The sequence below is a fragment of the Alligator mississippiensis genome, chromosome 9 (assembly GCF_030867095.1).
Source record: "Alligator mississippiensis isolate rAllMis1 chromosome 9, rAllMis1, whole genome shotgun sequence".
In the NCBI taxonomy this organism is placed as follows: Eukaryota; Metazoa; Chordata; order Crocodylia; family Alligatoridae; genus Alligator; species Alligator mississippiensis.
Window position 1 is genome coordinate 53,441,729 of NC_081832.1, and position 19,437 is coordinate 53,461,165.

General features: G+C 42.2%; 1 protein-coding gene across 10 annotated transcripts in view; it reads right to left on the reverse strand.

Moving 5' to 3' along the window:
* Positions 1-19,437, reverse strand: part of TENM2 (teneurin transmembrane protein 2) — a 2,247,577-nt gene that overhangs the window by 1,152,054 nt on the left and 1,076,086 nt on the right. For 8 of the 10 annotated variants that reach the window (XM_059733468.1, XM_059733466.1, XM_059733467.1 and 5 more), the window contains exon 1: positions 4,794-5,163. The exons of 1 other annotated variant lie outside the window; for it this stretch is intronic. The gene's annotated coding sequence lies outside the window, so the exon portion shown is untranslated. Of the gene's footprint in view, positions 1-4,793; positions 5,164-19,437 lie in introns of those variants that run through there. One more of the 10 variants, XM_059733469.1, reaches the window with a different exon arrangement.

Consider the following 19,437-nt stretch of genomic DNA (forward strand, 5'->3'; position numbering starts at 1 on the left):
AACTGCTTTTAAGACTATCCAAACACATGGCTATAGCTTTAAAAGCTGAAATATCAACCTTATTGTAATAGCTAATCTACTGCAAAGGTGCCCTAAAACAGAATTAGAAGTCTGTTATCCTTAGCAAAGGACGTGCTCTAGCCTCAGCTTTCCCTTTGCAACCCAAATGGCATGAATGGGAGCTGAATGGGTTTAACGGAAGATTAAATTAGTTCCACTTTTTTTTTTTTTTTAACCTCAGATCAAGATCAGACAGGACAGTACATCCTGAACTAAATGTGGCCCCGAGTTAATTAAGACCCATTTCCTTAACTTTCTAGCAAATAGCTATTCTCTCAAAAATGTTTCTGTGCATAACTCTTCTAGTCAGATAACATACAACTATTTAATAACAACCAGGTGCCTGCCCCCAATCCGCCACACAAAGATGATTTCATAATTGCATATTCTACTGCTTGTTGCTAAACATTTCATAACTGTAACCTCATTTGGCATGACTTCCAGATTATTAATGCCCATCAATAAGCATAAAAGGAAACAATTTATTACCATGTGGCACAGACTGTCAATTGATCCTACCAGAAATAATCTATACAGAGGACACTGTATTTATATTTTACAAGCAAGAATTTAAAGTACTTACTTCTTATTCAAAAATCAATTTAGTAGTATTGTATTAGTCAGCAAGGCAAATTAACAAGAATCTATTTGACTCTCAGTAGCATTATGGGTTCCCAACATAGACCAACAGTGTGAGACAAAAATCAGCTAATAGAAGACGGCCCTCTATATCATGCAATGCCTCATGTGGATCAAATGAAACGGTGCTGCAAAAACAGTTTCATTTCAGAGCACATTGCTTTGGCAGGCCACCTAAATAAAAGCCACAGTTTTGTGTAAGGATGAGAACACAGGGATCTTCAAGGCTGTAGAAACCACTGGTGCACAAGGACAGCCTTTTGTATGATAAAAACAGTTTGATAGTCAAAGTCTTTTCATACCTTACCTCATATATTCAGTAAATCCAACAGTAGCGTACATTAATTGTTTTATTCAGTCAGAAACTAGAGAGGTGATGAGTCAATAATAATTTGTATAAAATAATTCAGAGGTAAGAACAATAGGTCAAAAAGATATGGACTGCCTCTGCATACATCTACTCAGAATCAATGATTTATTATTCTTAGTAGTAGCACAAGTATTACAGAAAATATTAGACAGTATTAGACCTCATGAAATAAACACAATATGATCAGATAAAAAAAGGTACAGAACACTTGGTATCCTCAAACTTTTTTGGTTTTGTTGTAAGACAAGTCAGAACTGAAGTAAAGGAGAACTTTACTTGTTTGATTTGGGTTGACTCATGTTATCCTCTTATACACACCTTAAAGGCAGTAAATACCCTTTCTCATCCCTCTAAAAGGTTCTCAGAAATTGACTGGCTATATTTATAAAAGAATACTATTGCAAGGGTTCCATTCAATGTTCTTTTCTCAATAATTAAATATGGATTTCAGCGATTCTACATATATGAATAAATTTTACTCACAGCAGCAAAACTTGCAGGATTAGAATATTAGTTAGCCATTTCAAACAAGCATTGTGTATATGGACACTGGCTTTCAAAGGTCAGTTTATTGACTTGAGTAGTTTAACGGTGGCTTCAGTTTGGTCCCTATTTAATTGACCTTCAGTTTAACTTGACCTCTCAGATCAAAAAGGCTAGACTTTGACCTTGAATGCACTAAACCAACATGTTTTCTTTCTGTATTCCTTCTGTATTATTATGATGAATAATTTGGAGTAGAAAAATACTGGAATAGCATGCAAATTTAGCATTATAACATCACCATAATTTACATAAGAAATAGAAATAAAAATGACAGTAAGTGATAAAAAGATATCATCACAACTATCCATAAATATCTCTACTTTTTTCAGAATAAAAAGATGAATCCTAACAAGGCAGACAAATGTGCCTGTTAGCCCCCTTAAATCAATATACCTGGAATACCAGCATTTTTCTCTGTGACCTAACAACTGAAAGTACTCTTATCTGCTTCCCCATGCAGCATTTTGACTTTTAGTTGGAGATACTGAAATTCAAAATATAGGTCAATCTGATTAGAGGAGAACTTCACAAGTCACTTTCACATGTGATTTTTTTAATCAAACTACATAATGTGACTGTAAATCTAATGCAAGAACAAGACAGTCATATTAATTTTCATTGCCCAAATAAAAAATAAAAGTGTAAAGAGTTAAAAAGAGTTAAGGTTATTCTATAAGTAATCATTGCAACAATAGGAGTAATTTAAAAATAAACAGTATAACCCACCTAGATTCATCTCAGCCAAACATTTTAAAAGCTGAACACGTGCGTTTAGTATTTTAAGAAAATAATTCTCTGAGCTTTTAGAAGGTACCAGGAAACTAAGAAACCTCAGCAATAAAATATTTTATCTCTAAATCAATTAAAACTCAGAACTTATGGTTAGATTTTAGATTTAAAAAATGAGTCCAACTCAGGGTAGCATAAATATAGTCACACTCTGAATGTATTACTCATTGACTAGAAAGCTCATCATGTGGGCCAAACTAGATTAGCCCTTGACCTGGTCAGGTATTTGCACTTCTGCCCACATACAAATAATGTGTTATTTAAATGACACATTCACAGAAGGAAACATCTTGTTTTGTGTGTGTGTGTGTGTGTGTGCGTGCGTGCATGTTGGGGGGAGGGGGGGCAGTAATTTTATGTCAGCACTGCCAAGGCTTTAGGTCGTTTACCATATCAGTACTTTCTAGGTGAATGCATCTTTCTTTGGCACCTAGACAAGGAAAAAAATCCCTGAAACATCTGCAATCCCTATGAATGGAAGGAGCTCTCTATTTTGTCAAATGAATACATTTAGCAAGTCAATGGAAAAATTTAAAACCAGCAATATGTCAGTCTTATGAACACTGTAATGACTTTTGTATTCTTTTAGTTGAGATGAAATGCAATAAAACACCTTAATACAACTAAGCAAAAAAGAGATGAATGTTTTCTCTCTTATAATTCTATCTGAATTTAAAGTAAAGCTTTAAGATCACACAACCAAGATTAACTAATACATTTGCATAATGGTGTAGGACTAAAGGTTTTTAAGAACTTCAACAGCAGATGATTTAATTTCAGTGCGGATAATTCACTGCTAAGTAACTTATATTTTTAAATGAATCTTGGAAACCTGTAAAATTAAAAAGAAGTTCCATCCAGCATGTTAGGAAATAGTCATAGACTCCTAGATATACTCATTAAGAACTCGTATTCTAAGCTGCAACAATAAAGCTTTGTTTTCTAAAATCAGTGTCATGATTTTACTTCGGAAACTTCACTTCTAAGATATATAGATGGGCTGAATACCTGTGGGATATTTTTTAAAGAAACGCAGAGTTTCCACATCTTATGACAACAATATACAACTATTGTGAATGTAGCCAGCCTACTTTAATGCACTTTATTCACTCAGGCTGCATTATATTACCTATATTCTACCTGTAATGTTGGCTTTGCAGAATTTTTACAACTATCAGTACAATAGTTTTCAATTTACCGCTGACTGGCCATTATATATTCAATCTCTTTAAAAACAAATTTCTGAAATAGGGAGTGGAAAGAAAAAAAGAAAAAGAAGAGCAGGAAAATGAAGTATTAGAGCTCACTGGATTCGTATTATGCTTGACTAGCAATTCATCTAAAATGCCATGTATGAATATGTTGCCACTAACACTTAAAAAGAGGCTGACAGCGAGAGTTTAAAAAGAAGTATTGGTCTAAACTAAAGAAGAGTTAAGGGCTCAATCTGCACGCCTCAGGCTGCCTAATTGCAATTTCGGTTTGGGTGCATGCAAGAAACAGAGAATATCTTGTCAAACTGCTGCTCTACGCAAGGTCTAACGAGGTCTCGGTGTGGTGTTAGCCCACGTCCCTCCTCTCAGCAATGTGAGCACTACACTGCCAGCAACCTCCTTCTCCACAGCACTGAATTTATTATTAAGTACAATTTAGCCCCAGCTCAGTCACTGGCCGGTTTGTGATGCAGCGAAGCACTCCTCCGTTTCTCAGCTTTCCGACCAACATGAGTATTGTTGCCTCTCCCTGCCTCCTGCAAATCTGCAGCACTGATGCAAAACAGCCTATTTTTAATTCCCTGCTGGAATACAGATGCCTCCTGCCCCTGGCTCCTGCCTCTTCCCGACCAGCACGCACTGAGTACACAATAGTTTCGGGAGCAGCGGTACCTTTCCACGTTGTCAGGAAAAACTGAAACCCAATCGCGCCTCAATCTTGGCTAGGAGGAAATGAAAAACACGGGGGCAACAGTCAGAGCCCGGGAAAAAGCGCGGGGGGGGAGGAATCTCATCAAGCGAGGATGAAAATGAATGGGCAGAAAAGCAGCAGCAACAGCAACAGCAGCACTTATTACAGAGAAAGGAGCAAGCGTCTCCCCCTTCCCACTGCAACTCAGACAAGTAATGACCTCTCCAAGTGCTGAATTAAAAGGTTGCAGGAGACAAAACCCTGCCGCCTGGTTATAAGAAACGCAGCAGAAGTTGTCAACTGGGCTGAGACACTTGAAGGGGGGGAAGCAGGAAAGGAGAGAAAAAGGAGGACACACACACACGCACGCACATACACACACACATGGACAGAGCGTGCTGCAGCTTTAGGCGCTGTTGCAGAATGAAAAGCAATGGGGAAAAGCCTTAAGCATGTAGACAAGTAAGAAGTGAAGAGCATTTACCAGCAGCAGCAGGTTGAGCAGCCCGAGTCCCTCACACCGTCTCTGGGAGGTAACTTAGCCAGTGTTCAAGCCCCAGCGCAGATTCCTTCAGTGCGGGGGGAGGCTCGCAGGAGCAGAGAGCCGATATCCCACCGCAGCCAGGCAGCCCCGGCGGCGGCCGCGAGCCACCCGAGCGGCGCGGCGCAGCGCAGCGCCAGCTGCTCTCTGAGCCCGGCCCCGCAGCCCCCAGGTTGCACGAGCCCCGGAGCGGCGGCGCGAGCCAATCCCCGGGCTCGGCCGGGCGGTGGCAGCGCGCGCAGGGCTCGGTGCGCGGCGAACACCTGGGCTGGCGGCCCCTCGCCTCCGCGCCGCCCCCGGGGACCGAGCCCGGCGCGGCGCGGCGCGGCGGGGGAGGGGAGGGGAGGGGGCTGCGCGTGGCACTGGCTCAATCGATCCGCCGGGGGGGCGGGGGGAGGCGCTGCCGCCGGCAGCCCCGCCAGCACTAGGTGCGCAGGCAGGCGGGGGCGGGGGAGCCCTTCCCCGCAGGGGCCGGCACCGGGGCGGGTCTGCCGGGCGGGCAGGGGCGCTGGCGGCCTACGCCGCGGCCAGTGGAGGAATGTGCGGCCGGGGACGCCGCAAAGCCCCGGCCAGAGCCGCCCTCGCCTCCCCCCGCGCGCGCGTGTGTGTGTGTGTGTGTGTGCGCGCGCGCGCGTGTATATGTGTGTGTGTGTGTGTGTGTGTGTGCGCGCGCGCACTGGTGCCGCCGCCAGTCGCCGAGCCCGGCTGAGGCTGGGAGCGTCTGTCCGCGCGGCCGCTCCGGGCACGGGCCGCGCGGGGTGGGGACGGGACGGGGCGGGGCGGGGCGGGGCGCTCTTGGGGGGTTTGCACAGGAGGCGCAAGACGCGGTGCCTGAGACGTGCCCGGCGCCCGGCGAGGGCACTGCCCGGCTCTCCTCGCCCAGCACCGGCCGCACAGGCAGCCCCAAAGCCTCCCCCTCCTCCGAGCAGGGCGGCGGTCGCTGCCCCCGAGTCCGGGGCTCCCGTGGGGGCCACGTGCGTTGGAGTAAGGGCAGCTCCGCTCATCTTTCTGGGCGGGGGACCTTCTTGCTTAATATATTTTTTTTTCTTGGTTTCTTTGAGAAGGCCTCCCTAGTGTGTCCTCGCACTAGTCGGGGCACAGGCTGCACAGCTTCTCTCTCCCGGGATGTAGGAAGAGGGAGAAGCAGCCTTAAGCTTTCAAACTCGGGGACAGTTCAGCACCTCTCTTGCCTCGCACATGTGGAGCCAGAGTTAGAGGGAGGCCAAGCCACAAATGGAGCCACCGTTGAAGCCAGTGGTTTCCAACCATCTTGAGCGCCCACAGCTTCTCCAAATTGGGTGACAGCGGGGTTGAGAACCATGCTCTGGTTTGCTGCTGCTGTTTTTTTTTTTTTTTTTTAATTGGCACTTTTTTTAAAGACCACAACAAATCAGAAATCCCCATACACCTATGTATCAACCTGAACCACGGAGGTGTCTGTCTCAAGCGATAATGAGGGAGGGGGGTGATGGGAAAAGGGAGGGCTAGAAGAAGAAAAGAAAAGTGTGCAAGGAGTAATAATTATCAGAGTATTCTAGGAACCCCCATTCTCAAGTCTCAAGCTACCTATTTTATCTCCACAGTGCTGTGTGCCTGCTGCCAGGTGGAACTGTCCTCTGCAACTGTTTTCAGAAGGCACCTGCAAAGCCAGACTGGGAAGTAGCTACAGACCTGCTGCAGCCACTTCCCAGTCTGGCTTTGCAGGCACCTTCTGGACATGAGACCCCAGAAGACAGTTTCACCTGGCTGCGGCCCCTTTGAAAGGGTTGTGTTGCACCCCAATTAAAAATGACTTTCCTAAGTCCTCCTGCCCTGGGAGAGATTGATAGGTTTGTGTTCCTTTACCTCTAGCATGACTTGCATAACTTTCTGCTCTGTATAACTTTAACGTTGGGTGACAAACGTGAACAATACAGCATCTCCCCATAACTTCCATAATGAATGCATGCATAAGGACACAGGCTAGTCTACAGCTATGGTTTCTCCTTACAGTGTTCTATCATTTCAGTTTCCCCAAAGATGGGTCAAAAATGGTGCATCTCTTCATTATTATAACGTTGTTTGAAGATGTAGAGTGTAATTTAAGTGCTGAATATTCATGTCAGACTTTTCATTTTCACCTTTGCCTACACACTCCTGCAAGTAAATCTATAAAGCAGCTGTAGAGCAAACTAGAAGTTCAGGTAAGAAAAGAACAGCAGGCTACTAGACAGCAAAGGAGGGGATCCTATAAAACATTACAGCTACTTGGCAAAGCTAAAAATAGTCTAGCAGCTTAAATTAATCACAATATGTAAAAACAGCAGTTAAGGAACCTTAGAGACAAATAATCCACAGCTGCAGGGCCTTCTATAATGGTACTGGTAAAACATGACAGTCTCCTGTTCTATCTTCCACAAAATATAAAGTCTGTGTGGAAAGTTTGGAAAACTAGCTGTGGTTCAGAAGAATGCACTGTAACTATCTGGTTTGAGACACAGTACAGCATAGTTAATTTTCTGCCTGTGACTATAGTTTTGTAATTGTCAACAAAAAACAGGAGCTTTAGGGGCAATCCGGAAAGCAGCAGGGAAGTCTCTCCCAGCTCTTCAAGGTTAATTGAGAAGAAGAGGGTAGCTGAGCGTATTAGGAGTGCTTGTTAAATTACATGTAATACGGTAGCTTACAAGGGTAAAGAACATATACACAGTAAGAACCTCTCAGGCTATGCCAAGGTAGTTAAAGATACCAAGGTGTATGGCCGTCTTAAATCCTGCAGAATATCTTTTCATGCAGTAGGGATGGCAATATCTTTATACTGCTAAGAGACTCCTGGATGGGAATGCTATGATAACCATTTTACTGGAAAGAATTTCTGCTTCTAAAGGCAAACTATGGATTGAAAAAAAGAATGGTAAAGATGTATTTAAAAGTGAATTGCAAAAAAGGGGTGAATTACCCTAAAAGAATATTTCAGACTTGTGAGTTTATGAAAAACAGTTCCATGTCAAACTTTATCATTACTGATGAAAAATGTGATTTATATAGGTGGCGGCATAATATACATAGATTTCTGCAACACACTTAGTTGTTCCTGACATTCTAATAAAATATCATTATGAAAAATAAATGTCTATATAAGTTATTTTAAAACTGAGTTCTACTGTATCTTAAACAATACTTGTAAATGGCAAATCCTTATCCAAGAGGAGTATTTCTACTCAAGTCATGCATTTGTAGAGAACACCTCATGCACACCCAGCAGGATTGGGCTCCTCACAAAATATAGTTTTTGCCACCACTTTTTTTCTGAAGAAGGCCAGAGAAGGAGCTAGTGGTACCTGCCTTTTCTATGATAGCCTACAGGTGAGAGCATTTGCAGGAAATAGGAGCCCAAAGTTCAATAGACTCCCTGGCTGAGAGGGGGGGCAAAGAAAGCCACAGGGATCTTGTCTTAACCAGCAGGAAGTCATAGGCTTTGTTCTCTGCTCCCAGCACTGATTTCTGTAATTTATGTTAAACAGTCATTGGATGGAATGCAAAAAAAAAAGTCCTTGGATCTAGTACCAAAATCGAAGTCTTCTTCCCTACCACAGGAGTACCTTAACTGATAGTTGAGTCAGTTTTGGCCCCACAAATCTCTGCTTTTCTGCATGTTGGTACAGCTTCAGCAGGAGGAGGGTGGAGTGCCTCTCTCAAGAAAAGCCTAGAGCCTAGCTTAGGTAACTCCCCAGGGAGTTGGGAGATGTGAATTTGAATCTCTTCAGATTGTGGAGGAATTAAACTGAGCTACCTACTACCTGAGTGAGTGCTTTAACCTTTAGGCTATTCAATATGAGCACCTTTTGCTTTGCCTGTATTTTTTAATTTGGAACTTGCTCAGTTCTTTGAAAAGAAAGGCGTAGGTGTCTTTCTTCAAGAGCTGGTTCTGGACTGTGTATGTCAAGTACAGGTGTCTTGCAGCCCTGAGTCAGGTGGATAGGCACACCGTTCACTCCAGTATTTCCTATTGGCTAAATAGGTGGCTGGGTACTGACGCTGGCAGCTCACAGTTCAACATAGCTCTTGTTGACGCCATGCTGAGCCTCCTCCCTCTCCCCATGCCTAAGCACCTAAGGCAGAGTTCTGGATTCTGCTTTGGGGACCAGAGGATTAAAGGGTACAGGTGTTTAGAGGAGCGATTCTCAACCAGGGTGCTGTGGCAACCTGAGGGGTCTTGAGGTCCTTTCAGGTGTGATGGAGTGCCATGCAACATTACCACTGCTAGCTGTGCCAGCATGATTCATAAGATAAACCCAGAGGCCATCTCTACACAGCCATGGGCATTTGGTTCCCCAGAGACAACTAGTGGTGGCGCACCTTGTGCAGCCACTAGTTGTCCCTGGGGAACGCCTGTGTCACACGCCCACAGATACGCAGCAGACTACCCTGGGTGGGGTAGGGGAGGCTGAGGCCAGCAGCCTGTCCTGGGGTCCTGGGGACCTCCTGGGGCTGCAGCAGCAGCAATCCTGCCACTATAAGCCTGGCCAGCAGTGGAGCATGGCTTCGGTCGGCCAGGCTCCTGTTTTGAGTGGCACACGCTGTCCCTGTGTGCACTAGGGCTGCGTAAAACAGCACTGTTTTGTTTAGACTTCTATTTCTCCATTTCCAAGGAACAGTGTTTCATTTTGCTGTTTCGAAGCACTGTTCTGTTTTATTTCATCAAAACTGTTTTACTGTTTCAACACTGTTTCAATGCATTTCGACGTTCCGCCCATAGGCTATAATGGAGAATCATGAAAATGCCTATAACTTTGTCATTTCTTTCCTGATTCTAATGAAAACAGCAGAGATGTTAGCCCCTGCTAAGGCCACAAAGCATGTCAAATTCCAAGGAGATAGGTGCAGGGGTTTCTGGGAAACTGTACCTCAAGCTCCTGACAAGCAAAACTCGTGTCACATGTGTGTGTTAAGGTGGAGCTGGGTGAAAATAGCAGCCACGGTAGCCCCTGCTGAGGCCATGAAGCCTGCCTGATTTCAAGGAGATAGGTGCATAGGTGCTGATGTTGCTGAGCTGCTGGAAGACACAGCTCAGTAAACTGACCCCAGGGCACAGAGAAAGCTCAGTTCAAACAATGCTTTTTATGCTGTTTTTCCATTCCTCCCCCAGAGCTCTGGGATGGGAAGGGACCTACCTCAGGGAAGGATCACAGTCACTGGCTGGCTACACAGCCAATATCAGAGCAGTACTTCCCCCCCCTTGTCCCCCTCCCTCTCCATAGTTTCTGTTTAGCTGCAAGCAAGCCCGGCTTCAAAACTTGAAACGTTTTGAAACTTTCAAAATGTTTCAAGTGCCCTTGTTTCATTTCGAAGCTGTTTCAAATGCTTTTGTTTCATTTTATTTTGCTGTTTCAAGCTTAAACAAGTCAAAACAGCTTCAAAATGAAACTCCCATTGAAATTTCACACAGCCCTAGCATGCATCACTCCACTTTTGGGGTTGTTTTTTTTTTTGACCCTGGATATCCAGGGGTCAACCCCCCACTCCTTCCTCCCACACTGCCCCCTTGCAGCATGAAGAACAGCTGAATGTGTCTGTGGCATCATAGACACAGCACATGGCTGTGCTTGTCTGGATGCAACCAGAGATTTCAAATAGAAATCCATACTGTTAAAACCATTCTAACAGGTTGTAGTCTTTCTGAGTTCTTTGCAACAGAAGACTTGCCCTATTATTTTTATGTGGCAAGTCTTCTGACCTGGCATTTTATGTGCAGTACCTTGAGTCTAAAAAGGCTGAGAACCACTGTGTTAGAGAGCCTGACTTTTAGGCACTTAAGTCCTTTATTTGGTCTCCCCTTAGTCTCCTTCTGCAGTCTCACCTGTGTCAAGCTGTCTCCCTAGACAACTGGTGACATGTGAGCCCTTCTTTCTCCCCAGACAGGATTTATAATGCTTTAGTCTTTTTTTTTTCATTTCTAGCCACCTGCTCAGATAAATGAGATTTACAACTCATTTAAGATATGATCCTATGTGCTTGTAGCTGCTTATCAGGAATTGCTCTGTGGCTTTTTTGTGTGCTCTTCCCACAGACCTCTATTAAGTTAGATCAATACATTTAGGGTAGTTATAAGACAACTTTACTTCACTGACCAAGCCACTTTTGCTATTCATACCCATATTACATATCATTATCAGGCATAACAGCTCCACAAGCTTCAAAGATGGCTCTTATTTATCAGAAAAAACCCCATGGTAAGATCCAATGTCTGGAAGCTGATGCTAGATAAATTCAGACTAGACTTTAAGTGCAATTTTTATCAGTGCAGTTAATTAACCATTAGAGTATTTTAGAGGGACGTGGAAGCTTCTCCATCACTTGAACTTGAATTAAGATTGAACTTGAATGTCTTTCTGAAAGATGGGTTTTAGCTCAAACAGAAGTTAAGAGTTTGATGAAGAGATTCCCGGGTAAGGTTCTGATCTGCGTAATACAGACTGAAGACTAAGGGAAGATTTGTTTCAGCCATAAAATATTGACCTTTTTGGGAAAAAAAGAAAACTTATTCTACTGAATAATGCCTCTCTAATACTTCAATACATTGTGAAGAAGATTAATTACTTAGTATTTTTGCTACACTGATTATATATATTAGAGTATCATTGATTGCACCAGATTTCTATGTACTATTTACCTCCAAAATCCCATGTGTTCCATTGCATTGCAGGAAATACATTTTCAGCACAGCCATGTGGAATAATTTGCAGAGAAGGAAGAATGTGGAGAAGGAAATCAAACATACATGGAGGAGTATCTTTTCCAAGAAACATGAAAAATAAATATGTGGTAATGTGGGAGAAATAGCTGTTCAGCATGCAGCAAACTACCAAGAGAGGTAGAGGTGGAAGGAAAGGAATGCCGGCACACTAGGATTATCTTCTTTGATAATTCAGTAAATGCAATGCATGCTTGACCCCAGGGATGGGGAATCTGTCCATGCATCACATTTTTACATATTGCCTGAAGCTGACAGACTGTGATTTGTCAAATAAATAGAAGAAAAAATATTGAAGCCATGCTAGTATTTTCATGTAGACTTTACCTCCTTTAGCCTTTTTCCCCTCTTTCACAGCCAACCCATCATGCTTTGTGAGAATTATAGCCTGCCTCTGAAACTGCTCAAATGGAAGTACTGAGCAGGTAGAAAGATACTTGCTATATGCTTGAACAACTCTGAACAATTCAAAGCCATCAACAAGTTTGCAGTTCTGGAAAGAGGGAGAGAAGAAAAAGTAGGGATGGGAATTCTTTGCACCTAATACCTGCTCAGTGGTGTGTTAGAGAATGCTTGCTTACCAGCTAGAAACCTTTTATAGACACAAATGATGAGTTACAGCAGAAATATACCACCATGCTGAAAACTCAGTCATTTCTTCTTTGCAAAAACTGCTGCATGCATAAGCAATTTAAAGCATATTTGGTGGACATGGTCATCCCTAATGAGACCCTCAGACAAAGTACAGTAGGATATCACACATCTACAGTATGTTCTTCCTACATATTTTAAAAATCTTGATTTACATATCCAAAGTCCTTTACTCCCACAGGGGTTGTGCTGACCAAAAACACTTCAAAGATATTCTAATGAATAAGGTTGCCAACTGATTGTCAGAGTGGATTAGCGCTTTCTGTAAGTAAATGATGAGCCTTTGGTCTCTTGGCAGACCAGGAGTAGAATACAGCCAGCACTGAAAATTTCTGTTCTATGGGACCAGCTCCCAGTACTCAGCACCCCGTGGGCATGTCTACAACAAGACGTTTGCCACAGAGTTGACTAATTAGCTCCACAGTAAGCATCTTTGTGTCTACATGTGCACAGTCATTTAGTTACTTGCTTTAGCAGTTACTGTGCAGTCTTGGCAGCACATGGGTTGTTTCTGACCCTACTGTGCAGTAGCATTGGTATCATAGTTCATGCCTGCTGACACTACATCACCATAGTTTGTCGCCACAGTGATGTAGCATCTCATGTAGATGTGCCCAGTGTCTACATGTGTTCCTCTATTAGGGCACAGAAAACTAATAAACTCTGCATCAGGGTAGTACTTGTAAATAAATGCAAGTACTACCCTGATACAGTTTTTCATGTGCAGTAGTGCACATGTAGATGCTGCCCGGCGGGCTGGCATACAAGGGTGCTTCAGTGTGGGAGCTCTCTCCTGGCTAGTCCTGCAATAAAGAACCCTCATGCCCCAGCCAGCCCCTCCATAACACCTTGAGCCTGGTCAGAGCAGCCATGGGCTGGCAGGCTGACCCCTGTTGCCTGCTACCAGCCAGGGCTGCAGCTGATTGCTCTGGAGTTAACTGTACTCAGGCACATGTTGAAACAGTGCACCCAGGAGCAAAAAAACTCCAGAGAAAAAGCTCCTGAGTTTATTCATGTGAACTAATTAAATGTGTAGCACTGTGAAAACTAGAATTGAATATCCTTATTCACACTAAAGGCTTGAGAAAAAGCCTACAAGAGGAGTTAGTCACATTCATCAAATTTCCAAAGACTTAATTTGAGGGGGTTACATTGAAAGAGCATGGCATGTGAGCCCCTCATACTTTATCTGCTCCAAGAGCTGCAGAAAGAACCTGCAAATCTCAGGGCATCAGTGCAAAGCTCCATGGTCTCTGCTGTACTATCAGGGATCTGTCCCACATAGCAGGATGGTGTTAGTAGAATTACTTCAAAAGTATACTGCTTTCACTAAAATAAAAAGATTATCATTCTTGGAGAATAGGACCTATTTGCTCTGTATTAATCAGGAACCAAACAGCATGAGTGGCAGAATAGCAAAAGCAATGGCTATTGGCCCAGAGCACTCTTATTCTCAGTTTGGTGTTATGGACCATTTGACACATGCTTTTAAAATATTTATTCTTCAGGTAATATTAATACTGTTAAAGCCCCAGAAAGCAAGTTGTAGGCTTGTGTTCCTATCAGTAATATTCAGAAGCCGTAACCATAAAATAAAAAGGCAAAAGAGCATATAGTCTTATTTACTTTTTTTGACCCTTTGGAACCAGAAGGAAAAATTATGGTGGATAATGAATGACAAGAAAAAAATTTAAGGCATTTTTTTGTTTTTGTTTTGTTTTGTTATTTTAAGTAAATCTGGGGTTTCCAAACTGAACTGAGGAGAAGTAAATACTTGTTTCTGGCATCAGGATTTTTTTTGTCTTCTGTGCATATAGCAACATTTGTGTGGGCTGAGAAACACTACAAATAAAAGTATTCTGTAGCTGCAATGATTTATCTATAGTTGAAGTAAATGGCAACACAAAGATCAGTTCTAATGCATAACTTAGCCAAAAAGTTAGTTTAATTGCCATGAGTTTCATTCACTGGAAATATTTTCTGGAATAATACATTTAGAATGAGGCAAGGGAGGAAATCTAGTAACCTGTAAAGGATACAGTAGTCTTTTTGCCAAATATTGAAAGCGACTCAAACATCACGAGATGTAAAGACTGGCTCAAAATCAATATTATGAAGTTAGCGTTCTGCTTCGGAGCAAGCATGTAAAAAGGAGCAGACAAAGACTAGTCACTGGAAAAATCATATGAAAATTCACAGAATGATTGGAGAAAAAATGACCAGAGAGTGAGGGAGAAAATAAAGCATACATAGAAATGTAGTTTACAGTACACAGTATCCACAGACACCTAGTTTTAGTAGTTTAGCCTTTAAGTGGCCTATGCCTACATAAGTTTTTAATACAGATTTTCCTATAGCTATGGGAAAAATGGTTTGTTTTGTTTTTTATAAATGAAACTTTTTTTGACCTGCTCGACTGGGAATAGAAAGCTCAAATTAAAAAGGAAAAGAGATTTGCTAATTTTAGCTCAAAAATAATTTCGTACATTTGTAAAACCTTAAACTTTGTGGGTTCACTCAGATTGAGGAACTTGAGTCTGTGCCAAATTGTGTTTTAATTTTCTGAATATGGAAAAAATATGAACATACCATTTAAGAAAATGAGGTTCAACTCTGCATTACGATACCATGTAGAAGTGAAATGTTCCCATGCAATATGTTAAAAAGCTTTTCCACTGAAGAGGTAGCCTTACAGAGTTCCTGACTTATAATCAGTATAGATTCTGATGATCGTATGTGCATTTATAGAGTAATGGTATCATAAAATCCTCTCAAAATAAATTATCTAGTTATAGGTGGCTGAGGATCTGTTGATACAAACTGCACTGAACTTTGCTTATCGTTCTATTATTAGGATAAGTATGTGAAAATATGGCTTCCTGTAATAAACAGTGCATCACTTGTTGGCTTGGAGACAATATCCAATGAGGAGTAAATAGCAAAGCTTATTAAAACAACGCCAACAAAGAAGTTTGTTACCCTGCTTCAGTAAGATGTTGACTAAAGATTGAACAAGATATGACTGGATAAACTTGAGATTTTCCTATTATGTTTCTTTTGTTGGATGAATTGATGTTTTCTATATGGATGAATAGATAACATTTTCCTGGGGGTTATGATGATTATTAATTACTTCATAAGTATCAATGATTAGGAGTGAGAGTTTTCCTGAAGAATATTCTATATTGGGCATGACAATGTTATAAATCAGTATTAAAATCTACGTAGAAATGTTTAATTTCCTAAAGTATTCTATGCTTAGAAACATTGTTGATTACCAAAAATAAGGTCAATCCTGAACTGCTATAAAGTGGTATGGCTGCAACCATAGTCACTGGAGCCATACTAATTTACATCATATGAAGAGCTGACCCCAGAGTAATTTAGCAAACTAAATAATGACCATTCTTAATGTGATTTAAAACCAAGCTAAAATAATAATATTGCTGGATCACTGTATGTTTAGCTACAGTGGAAAAAATAGGAGGGAGAGAGACAGACATCTAGGGGCCAGATTGTCAAATATAGCATACAATTGCTTCTCTAATTTACATGTGCGATTACCCTAATTGTGTGTGCACAAATCAAGAAAAGCATATGGCTATTTGTGTGCCTGCTTACTCAATTTGCATTTTTGACTAGGGTAATTGTACACAAAAATTAGGCACAAACTGTGTACCTACATTTTTTCAAAATATTGCCCCTGGTATCTTAAAATTAATAAATATTTGAAGGGTAGGAGTTTTTTTTTCCATTAAAAAAAAAAAATCAGAAGACAGGGCAAGGTGACACCTTTTAGACTAACTGATTCAGAAATGCTTTCATAAGCCCTCATCCTATTTGTTCAAAAACATCTGACAGAGTAGGCTGTCGTCTCTAAAAAAATATGCTGAACATGTCCATGTGTAAGGTGCCACGCTGCCCCACATTCTGCCTAACTTCAGAACAACATGGTTAAGTACCTTTCTCTAGAACAAATTCACAAGCACCATACAGTCCTGCAAAGCATATCTAAATTGTAAAAAGTAAAATAACCTGTTGCACTTATTGAAACGAAACTATATAACCCATGAGTATTTCATATTAACTAATAAATTAATAATTCTATTTATAATTCACATTTAGCTTTAGTTTAATGTTACAAATATTTTTGCAGTATTGGTTTTTATGTAAAATGATTTGATTATAATATTTCTGGAGCCTATTCCTTGTTTAATTCCAGCTTGCTTTGTAAAGGTACTACTACATGCAAGGAGAGAAAAGCACAGGCTTTATTTTATACTATTATGTATACTATTATATTTCTGTGGGTATATTATATACCCACAATACACTTAGGACTGGGGCCCTAATGTTGCCATGCGCCAACTGCTGTTCAAATATGTAAGATGGTTCCTGCTTAGTCTAAGTTCCTGATCTAGTGATTATTGTAGGAAAGAAGAAAGGGTGGATGATCTGTTATCAGTGTGGGACCTTATAGAATAACTTATTTAGAGAGGTGTGTGCCAGTTACTCTATAAAAGTGCCACACTCCCTTGTCTTCTTCTCAACTCCAGACTAACACAGCTAACTACCTCTTCCTGTCATCAGCTGATATGTGCAAAGAAGTTGCAAGATAAGTAGTTTTATGCCTGATAACCCTTCATTATCTGTTGTGTTAAACTGCAGTGAAACCCAACTGCACAAGAAGCCCAATATTTAATGCACTGAATATAACAACATTGGGCAATAGATTTATAAAGTGATACGACATACACAATTTGGTTTTGGTAAATATGTAAAATACAAAGATAAATGTTTGTTTATTGTTTTCACTAGTAAAGAAGTACTGCAGTGCATTTGGTAGTTCAGTAACCAAAACAGAACGGAAGATGCGTTCTTCATAGAAATTTGACTGACAGTGTATGCTTTAAGATTATGAATGGTATATGCATATACATAAACTCTATACATTTTTTATAGCAATCTCTAATGAAGTACAGATTTCAAACCATTGTTAAGTTTTACAACACCAGGATAGGAAAGTGAAAATGGAGCCAAGAAAATATAGTCAGACTGGAACATATGTTCATTAGACTGTTCATCATGCCCTGATGTTTCATAAAGCTGGTACAATAGGTATAAGAAAGAACAAAGAGAGTGTGTATGCAACTGGTTTGGTTTATGGGTGATTTATTTTCATCTTTTGCTTAGTTTAAGTTATATTTCACACTTCCAAAGCCAAACATATTTGCTATATAAGGTCTGCCAAGTTATTGCAGCACAATTAGTTTTCACTTAGTTTAATGCCAATTTGGGGGGCCTGGACAAGGGCTGTTGGTTTTCTTATTTTCAAACAGTTCTCTATGGGCGTGTCTACACATGGAAATAAGATTCATCAAGCAAGACCTACCCGCAATAAACCCGTGCTGGCTATCCCTCAGGATGTTGCCATCGGCCAGTCTGTTAAGAATGGCCTCTTTGATAATCTTTTCTAAGGCCTTCTCCAGGATAGAGGTCAGGCTGATGGGCCTGTAGTTTTCCGGATCCACTTTCCTCCCTTTCTTGAAGATAGGCACCACATTGGCCAGAAGGCCATTATACCAGAGCACCAGGAGTTCTTGAACATCTGTGGCAGGGGCTAAGCTATGATGTAGGCCAGCTCCTTGAGTACCCTGGGGTGTAAACTGTCAGGGCCAGCTGACTTGAAGGTATCCAGCTTCTCAAGGTGTTCCTTCACGAGGTCAGCATTGATGGAGGGTAAGGAATCTCCCTCACCCAGTCCTCCCTGTCCCATAATGGGCAGGGACATCCCATGGGACTGGTGAAAGACTGACACAAAGTACCCATTTAGCAAGTTGGCTTTTTCCTGGGCATTGGTTGTCAGTTGTCCCATCTGGTTTACCAAAGGTCTAATGTTGCCCTTGCTTTTCCTCCTGCTCCCCACATATCTAAAAAAGGACTTTTTATTGTCCTTGATACTTATAGCTAGTTGGAGTTCCATCGCAGCCTTGGCTTTCCTGGTTCTCTCCCTGCAGATCTGGACCAGTACAGAGTATTCCTCCTTGGAGGTGGATCTAGTCCTCCATCCTTTGTAGGTCTTTCTTTTTAGATGCAGGAAGTCCGCTAGTTCCCTGGAGAGCCAAGGGGGCTGCTGTGCCCTTTTGCTGTCTTTCCTCTGAGATGGAATAGCCTGAGCTTGTGCATTGAGGATTGCTCCCTTGAGGAGCAACCACTCTTCCTGAACTCCCCTCCCCTTAGGGTTGTGGCCCTTTAGGGCCTCACTAACAAGCCTCCTGAGCTTGTCAAAGTCAGCTTCCCTGAAGTCAACGACTTCTGTATTGCTGACTGACTTGCCAGCTTTACAGTGGATGATGAAGGTGATCAGCTCATGGTCACTGTCACCCAACTTCCCTTCAATTGTTAGGTCACTGATTAGGTCATCCCCCATTGCCAGAATCAGGTTGAGCAGCGCTTTACCTCTTGTCGGCCCGTAGACTTCTTGCGTCAGATAGAGCTCATCCATGTGTGAGAAAAAGCTTTGCGACTGTTTCGATTTGGCTGAGATACCCATGAGATGTCTGGGTAGTTGAAGTCTCCCATGACAACCATGCACCGTGAGCATGTGGCCTCAGCCAATTCCCTGGCGAACTCCTGGTCAAGATCTTGATCCTGGGCAGGAGGTCTGTATTAGATTCCCACCATTGTATCCCCTGTGCCATGTTCCCCATGGATTTTAACCCAGAGGGTCTCCAGTCATCCACCCTGGGTGTCAATTTTGGCTTTCAGGGATGTGTATTCAGGGATTCCTTGACAGAGAGAGCTACACCCTTGCCCCTTTTGTTCGTGTGATCACTGCTGTACAGGGTATAGCCATCTATACCTGTGGCCGAGTCATGGGTGGACTCCCACCAGGTCTCCATTATCCCTATGGCATCATAATTATTTGTGTTAAGCAGCAGGACAAGTTCCTCCTGTTTATTCCCCAAGCAGCTGGCATTTGTGTACAGGCACACAAGTGACCCTTTGGGGGCCCTTGCCTTGCCTACAGCTTGCTCCAGGGCTGGGGCAGGGATGGGCTCCCCTAAATGCTTTGGCCTGCTGGCTTTGCAAGAATTGCTCAGCGGGCCAGCAGTGGCAGTAGTCTCCCCATCCCCCAGTGGACTTAGTTTAAAGCCCGGTGGAACAGGTCAGCCAGTCTGTCTGAGAACAGCCTCCTCTTGT